The sequence below is a fragment of the Siphateles boraxobius genome, unplaced genomic scaffold (assembly GCF_051911475.1).
Source record: "Siphateles boraxobius isolate OS27281-9 unplaced genomic scaffold, OSU_SipBor_1 20, whole genome shotgun sequence".
Taxonomy (NCBI): domain Eukaryota; kingdom Metazoa; phylum Chordata; class Actinopteri; order Cypriniformes; family Leuciscidae; genus Siphateles; species Siphateles boraxobius.
The window spans coordinates 17,501-25,403 of record NW_027508811.1 but is presented as its reverse complement, the minus strand read 5'-3'; the positions used below and the strand labels follow the sequence as shown (position 1 = coordinate 25,403).

The 7,903-nt window shown below is 37.5% G+C and overlaps 2 long non-coding RNA genes across 2 annotated transcripts; one reads left to right on the top strand and one right to left on the bottom strand.

Moving 5' to 3' along the window:
• Positions 1-3,243: 3,243 nt before the first annotated feature.
• LOC143744722 (uncharacterized) lies at positions 3,244-3,928 on the top strand. Its single transcript, XR_013205909.1, has 2 exons — positions 3,244-3,468; positions 3,893-3,928. It is a non-coding gene; the product is annotated as an uncharacterized LOC143744722 (long non-coding RNA).
• Positions 3,929-5,774: 1,846 nt separating this feature from the next.
• Positions 5,775-7,164, bottom strand: LOC143744721 (uncharacterized). Its single transcript, XR_013205908.1, has 3 exons — positions 7,095-7,164; positions 6,833-6,989; positions 5,775-6,264 (listed from the first exon to the last, which is right to left on the bottom strand). It is a non-coding gene; the product is annotated as an uncharacterized LOC143744721 (long non-coding RNA).
• Between the last annotated feature and the right edge of the window lie 739 nt (positions 7,165-7,903).

Genomic DNA, 7,903 nt, shown 5'->3' with positions numbered 1-7,903 from the left:
CCACCCAAAATACCTTAAATCACCCTAGCAACACCCTAGCAACCAACTAAAATACCCTAGAACACCCTAGCAACCAACCAAAATACCCTAGAACACCCTAGCAACACCATAGCAACCACCCAGAACACCCTAGCAACCCCCAAAATGCCTTAAAACATCCTAGCAGCACCATAGCAACCACCCAAAAAAGCCTAGAACACCCTAGCAACACCATAGCAACCACCCAGAACACCCTAGCAACTGCCTAGCTACCACTCAGAACACCCTAGCAACCACCCAAAATACCTTAAATCACCCTAGCAACACCATAGCAACCACTCAAAATACCCTAGAACACCCTAGCAACACCATAGCAACCACCCAGAACACCCTAGCATCCACCCAAAATACCTTAAAACACCCTAACACCATAGCAACCACCCAAAATACCTTACAACACCATAGCAACCACCCAGAACACCCTAGCAACCACCCAGAACACCCTAGCAACTAATATAAACTTCAAACTACTTTAAAATTCAAACTAAATTTAAACTTTAAACTAATTTAAACTATAAACTAATTTAAACTTCAAACTACAAACTTCAAACTAATTTAAACTTCTAACTACTTCTAACTTTAAACTAATTAAAACTTATTTGAACTTTAAACTAATTTAAACTATAAACTAATTTAAACTTCAAACTACTTTAAACTTCACACTAATTTACATTTTAAACGAATGTAAACTTTAAACTACTTTAAACTTCTTTAAACTTTCTGGTCCAAACTTTCACAAGCCAACTTAAAGTTTGTCTCGACGAACTTTTTCTAGTTAGTGGTGCTTGCCTATGGCAAAGCAACACTAGTGTTATTGTGCATACTTATTAGTGGTGCTTGCCTATGGCAAAGCAACACTATTGTTATCTCACATACTTATTAGTGGTGCTTGCCTATGGCAAAGCAACACTATTGTTATCTCACATACTTATTATTCTTATTCTTCTTATTCTTATTCTTCTGGCCACTTTTTGACGCGCTACTCCTCCCGCAGTTTTTGTCACAGACCCACGAATGAGGCGTCAAAACGTGCGGCCTGTTCGGGAATGGTGTGCTATGACTTTTATAAGGGATCGGGGGTACGATGTTCGCCCCAGGGGCGAAAAACCGGCCGAAAAATCCCATAGACTTAACATTGCGTCAAACTTTGACGAGTCGTAGCTCGGAACGAGGATGTCGCAGAAACGTGTAATTTACCACATTTGAAGAGGCTGACAGACTCTGTAAGAACATACCACACAATGGGGTAAAAGTTGCACCCCTGGGGGGCAGGAGCTGCCCAAATTTTCCCCATTGACTTACTATGGTGTAGGACGGCCCATGAAATGGGCCGTCCTACACCATAGAAACCGCTTTTATATTGAACATAACTCTGGATCACAGTGTCGTAGAGACAAAGGGGCGGGCTCATTTTACTCAGACAACCAATCAGTCTCTCAGGATCATTGTGAAGCTATCAAGCCACGCCCTAGCAACCATTTAGAGCACCTTAGCAACAACTCCCATAGACTTCCATTGAAAGAGATCGAAGGGATATCTCTGGACTGAATTGTCATAGAAACATGAGGGTGGTCTCGTTTGACTCGGGGCAGCAAACAGCCAATCATGAATCACCTCAACACTTCCTAGCCACGCCCTAGCAACCATTGTCGAGCACCTTAGCAACCAAAATCCAAAGAGGGATATCTTCCATTCTGAATGTCACAGAGGCATGGGAGTTGGTTTATATCATTCATACTGACAAGCAGCCTTTGGAGTTTCATGATTGGCAGCTGCCAAGCCACTCCCTAGCAACCAAACAGAGTACCCTAGCAACCATTTTGCAAGACCTATATCTCTGCATCAAAACATCGTATAGAGATGGGGGTTGTTTTATACATTCACATTGACTTTGGAGCTTCATGATTGGCAGCTGTCAAGCCACTCCCTAGCAACCAAACATAGTACCCTAGCAACCGTTTTGCAAGACCTATATCTCTGCATCAAAACATCGTATAGAGATGGGGGTTGGCTCTTTTTACTCATGCTAGCAAACAGGACTTGCTACATGCTAAACATGCTAGCAGTGAATAGCTACATGCTAATATTGATTAGCTAAGTGCTAAATCATGCCAATAAAATGCTACAAACTCAACAGTAACCATCTTTGACAACTACCAACCACCTAGTAACACCATAGCAACCACCCAAATTACCCTAGCAACACCCTAGCAACCACCCAGAACACCCTAGCAACTGCCTAGCAACGCCCTAGCAACCACCCAGAACACCCTAGCAACCGCCTAGCAACCACCCAGGATACCCTAGCAACCGCCTAGCAACACCCTAGCAACCACTCAGAACACCCTAGCAACCACCTAGCAACACCCTAGCAACCACCCAAAACACCCTAGCAACCGCCTAGCAACACCCTGGCAACCATCCAGAATACCCTAGCAACCGCCTAGCAACACCCAGGCAACCACCCAGAACACCCTAGCAACCGCCTAGCAACGCCCTAGCAACCACCCAGAATACCCTAGCAACCGCCTAGCAACGCCCTAGCAACCACCCAGAATACCCTAGCAACCGCCTAGCAACACCATAGCAACCACCCAGAACACCCTAGCAACCACCCAGAACACCCTAGCAATGCCCTAGCAACCACCCAAAATACCCTAGCAACCAACCAGAACACCCTAGCAACCACCCAGAATACCCTAGCAACCACCCAAAACACCCTAGCAACCACTCAGAACACCTTAGCAATGCCCTAGCAACCACCTGAACAACATGAATAAGCCATATCTCAGCACCAGAACATAGTACAGACATGTTTGTTGCCTAGTATGCAATCATGTACCACACCCTAGCAACCGAGTGGCGAGTTTTGCCACTGCAAGCACCACTTCACATTTTCTTCTGGAAATGTACATTCTAGTTATTATTATTATGTTTACAAAAAATTTCTATATCAAACTCCTCCTAGAGCTTTAACTCTACATACTCCAAACTCGGCTCAGACACTCAAACTGTTCTGCCTCGGTGTGCTATATCTTTTCTAACTGATCGGACTTACGGTTTTCCTAAAAATGATCAAAGTCGGAAAAAACTCCCATTGACTTAACATTGCGGAATGTTCAGATTTTCAAACTGGCCAACTGTCAAAAATTCAAATCTAAATACCTTGAAGCCCTAGGCTGCGTCCGAAATCGCGTACTTCCCTACTATATAGTATGCGAAAAACAGTACGCGAGCAGAGTAGTATGTCCGAAATCATAGAATTCGAAAAACAGTAGGCGAAAAGTACCCGGATGACCTACTACTTCCGCCGAGATTCTGAAGTGCGCATACGATGGACACTTTACTATCCCATGATGCCACGGGAGCGGAGTTGTTGTCGTTATATTTGAAAAATGGCGGAAAACGGAGACGCGGCTGTTTTCAAGTGTAAGTACTATAAACACTTTTTGTTTCTTTGTGGTTAAATTGTGTTTATTTAACATCATCTAAGTAAACTATTGACTTGTTAAACGTTTAAATAATGAAAATCGCTGGTACAATTTTCCGAATTGGCTGCAAAATGACAATTTTATCATTATTATTATTACCGAACAGAGCGAGCTAATGCCTGTCAGCTAGCTAACGTTAACTCTGTTTTCTTTCAACAAAGACGTTTTTCAAAAACTTTTATTTTTTATTTTACAACGATCTTATTTCTCCTTTACCTGTGTTGTTATTATGAAATATTTGTTGGCTAACTGTACATAGCAAGCTAAGTTACTGTTAACAAGTGTACCTCAGCTTGTCCATGTAACATTAATAGATTGACCATGGTTCATCACTAATGTTAAATCCTGTGTTGATGTTGCAGGGGCTGATGAACACACGCGTGTTCTGATTGAGTGGAGAGTGGCTAATGAAGCCCTCTTCACTGGAAAGCGAAATGCTGCAATAAAAGGTTTTGAGTAAGTATACAAGACAAATGTAATATGTAATTTTTTTTCAAGTGCTGTAGATTCAATGGTAAGTTAGTTGTAGATGTAAACATTTCTACTCGAGCTCTTACTGCATTCATTATATGCTTGATTTCTGTGCATTTATTGCAGAGTTTTTATCACAGAGCAGAGGCTAGAGCGCAAAATGTCTGCTGCGCAGATAAAAAAAAATGGGAAAACCTTAAACAGAAATATAAAGTAAGATTTTTTTATTATTATAGTTCACCCCAAAATGAGAATTCTGTCATGATTGAATCATGCTCATGTTTGGCCCTGTAATGCAATAATTTAACGAAGGATATGTTTTACAATATAATTGACTGTCTTTATTCTGTTTTCAAATATGTGTAGGATCTGAAATGTCTACAGACTGGGGTGAGCACTGAGGATGGGGGTGTAACAGCAGCATCCTGGAAATGGTATTCTGCCATGGATGAGGCAATAGGGGGCAGACCCTCCTATATATATATATATATATATACATACACACACACATATATATATGTATATCATGAATGAACCAATAGAGATATTTTTATTTATTTAATGGCAATAGGTTATTTACAGTGGGAAAAAAAATATACATAATGAAGACTTCAGATGTAAAAGACTCCAAGTGCCATCTGTAATTTTGATCAAGCTTGTGTATTTATGTTCAGTTTTTTTCACTGTAAATAACCTATTGCCATTAAAATAAATAAAATAAAAAAAATATCTCCATTGATTCATTCATGTTTATTCATCGATGGTAATATCACAAGAAAATAAATAACTTTTTCCTTGCCAAAAATCAACATCTGTCATTGTTCACAGGTTTTTGTGAGTGTGTTTTTTCTGAGGTAAAATGTATTAGCTAAATAAATGATGATACTTACGTTATTTGAGAAATTCCGGAGAAGCTCTCGACGAAGGCGTGATCTGCGAGTAGCTGACCTACGCCGCCACTGGACTGTAAGCTCAAACGACGTAAAAACGCCGATGAAAACGGACAGCAAAACTAAAAACATAGCGCGAAGTTGGTGCAGTCAGTGGAATGGGCTCTTTAATTTTTCACGCTGTTATGACAGCGTCTGTCACGTGACGCTCTGTTATGACAGGATACGTCACGTGACTATTTCAACATGGCGCATGTAGTACGTCCGGACTCCATTCATACTACCCGGATTCATACTATATAGAACGTACTTTTTTAACGGTTGAGAAGTACGTTCTAATTTAAATGTAGTACCTACTCGCATGAGGGGCAGTCATGGCCTAATGGTAGCAGAGTTGGACTGGTGACCCAAAGGTTGCTGGTTCAATTCCAGTACCGGCAGGAATATGACTGAGGTGTCCTTGAGCAAGGCACCTAACCCCCAATCGCTCCCCGGGCGCCACTCAAGGCTGCCCGCTGCTCCGGGTGTGTGTATCCACGTTTGCAGTGTGTGTGTGTACACTACTCACTACTCTGCTCCTAATGTGTGTGCACTTACTTGGATGGGTTAAATGCAGAGGTCAAATTCCAAGTATGGGTTACCATACTTGGCCATCACGTGTCACTTTCACTTTCACTTTCATAGTACGCGATTTCGGACGCAGCCCTAGACTGAATCAAACTGCCATTCTATATACTATATGAGCCATTGAGACTCATTTAAACTAATAAACTCATCTATCTATGACACTCATCTATCTATGACACTCATCTCTCTATGTATCTATCTATCTATCTATCTATCTATCTACCCATTCTTTTTTTCTAATCTTTCTTTCTCTCTCTTTTTCTTTCTCTCTTTCTTTCTTTCTTACTAATCTTTCTATCATCTAACTATTTCTATCTATCTATCATCTGACTATTTTATCTATCTATCTATCTATCTATCTATCTATCTATCTATCTATCTATCTATCTATCTATCCATCTATCTATCATCTGATTATTTTATCTATCTATTGATCTTTTTCTTTCTTTCTAACTAATCTATATTTTGTTCTTTCTTTCTAACTAATCTTTCTTTCTTTCTAATCTTTCTTTCTTTCTAACTAATCTATCTTTCTTTCTATCTTTCTTTATTTCTAACTAATCTATCTTTCTTTCTTTCTTTTCTAACTAATCTATCTTTCTTTCTTTCTTTTCTAACTAATCTATTTCTTTCTAACTAATCTTTCTTTCTAACTAATCTTTCTTTCTTTCTTTCTAACTAATCTTTCTTTCTAAGTAATCTTTCTTTCTTTCTTTCTTTCTAACTAATCTTTCTTTCTAACTAATCTTTCTATCTTTCTTTCTTTCTAACTAATCTTTATTTCTTTCTAACTAATCTTTCTTTCTAACTAATCTTTCTTTCTTTCTTTCTTTCTTTCTAATCTTTCTTTCGAACTTTCTTTCTTTCTAACTAATCTTTCTTTCTTTCTGTCTTTCTTTCTCTCTTTCTAATCTTTCTTTCTACTAATCTTTCTTTCTTTCTTTTCTAACTAATCTATTTCTTTCTAACTAATCTTTCTTTCTTTCTTTCCAACTAATCTTTCTTTCTAACTAATCTTTCTTTCTTTCTTTCTAATCTTTCTTTCTAACTTCCTTTCTTTCTTTCTTTCTTTCTAACTAATCTTTCTTTCTTTCTCTCTTTCTCTCTTTCTAATCTTTCTTTCTAACTAATCTTTCTTTCTTTCTTTTCTAACTAATCTATTTCTTTCTAACTAATTTTTCGTTCTTTCTAACTAATCTTTCTATCTATCTTTCTCTCTTTCTTTCTTTTTTAACTAATTTTACTTTCTATCTTTCTTTCTAACTAATCTTTCTTTCTTTCTTTCTTTCTTTCGAACTAATCTTTCTTTCGAACTAATCTTTCTTTCTTTCTTTCTTTCTAATCTTTCTTTCTAACTTTCTTTCTTTCTTTCTAACTAATCTTTCTTTCTAACTAATCTTTCTTTCTTTCTTTTCTAACTAATCTATTTCTTTCTAACTAATCTTTCTATCTTTCTTTCTTTCTTTCTAATCTTTCTTTCTAACTTCCTTTCTTTCTTTCTTTCTAACTAATCTTTCTTTCTTTCTCTCTTTCTAATCTTTCTTTCTAACTAATCTTTCTTTCTTTCTTTTCTAACTAATCTATTTCTTTCTAACTAATCTTTCTTTCTTTCTAACTAATCTTTCTAACTAATCTTTCTATCTATCTTTCTCACTTTCTTTCTTTCTAATCTTTCTGTCTTTCTTTCTAACTAATTTTACTTTCTAAATAATCTTTCTTTCTAACTAATCTTTCTTTCTTTCTAACTAAAATTTCTATCTTTCTTTCTTTCTCTTTGTAATCTTTCTTTCTAACTAATCTTTCTTTCTTTCTTTTCTAACTAATCTATTTCTTTCTAACTAATCTTTCTTTCTTTCTTTCTAACTAATCTTTCTATCTTTCTTTCTTTCTTTCTAATCTTTCTTTCAATCTTTCTTTCTTTCTAACTAATCTTCCTTTCTAACTTTCTTTCATTCTAACTAATCTTTCTTTCTAACTAATCTTTTTTCCTTTCTAACTAATCTTTCTCTCTTTCTTTCTTTCTCTCTTTCTTTCTAACTAATCTTTCTATCTATCTTTCTCTCTTTCTTTCTAACTAATCTTTCTATCTATCATTCTTTCTTTTTAGCAACCACCCAAAATACATTAAAACACCCTAGCAACACCATAGCAACCACCCAAAATACCCTAGAACACCCTAGCAACTAGCTAGCAACCCCCAGAACACCCTAGCAACTGCCTAGCAACCACCCAGAACACCCTAGCAACCACCCAAAATACCTTAAATCACCCTAGCAACACCATAGCAACCACCCAAAATACCCTAGAACACCCTAGCAACACCATAGCAACCACCCAAAATACCTTAGAACACCGTAGCAACATCATACCAACCACCTAAAATAC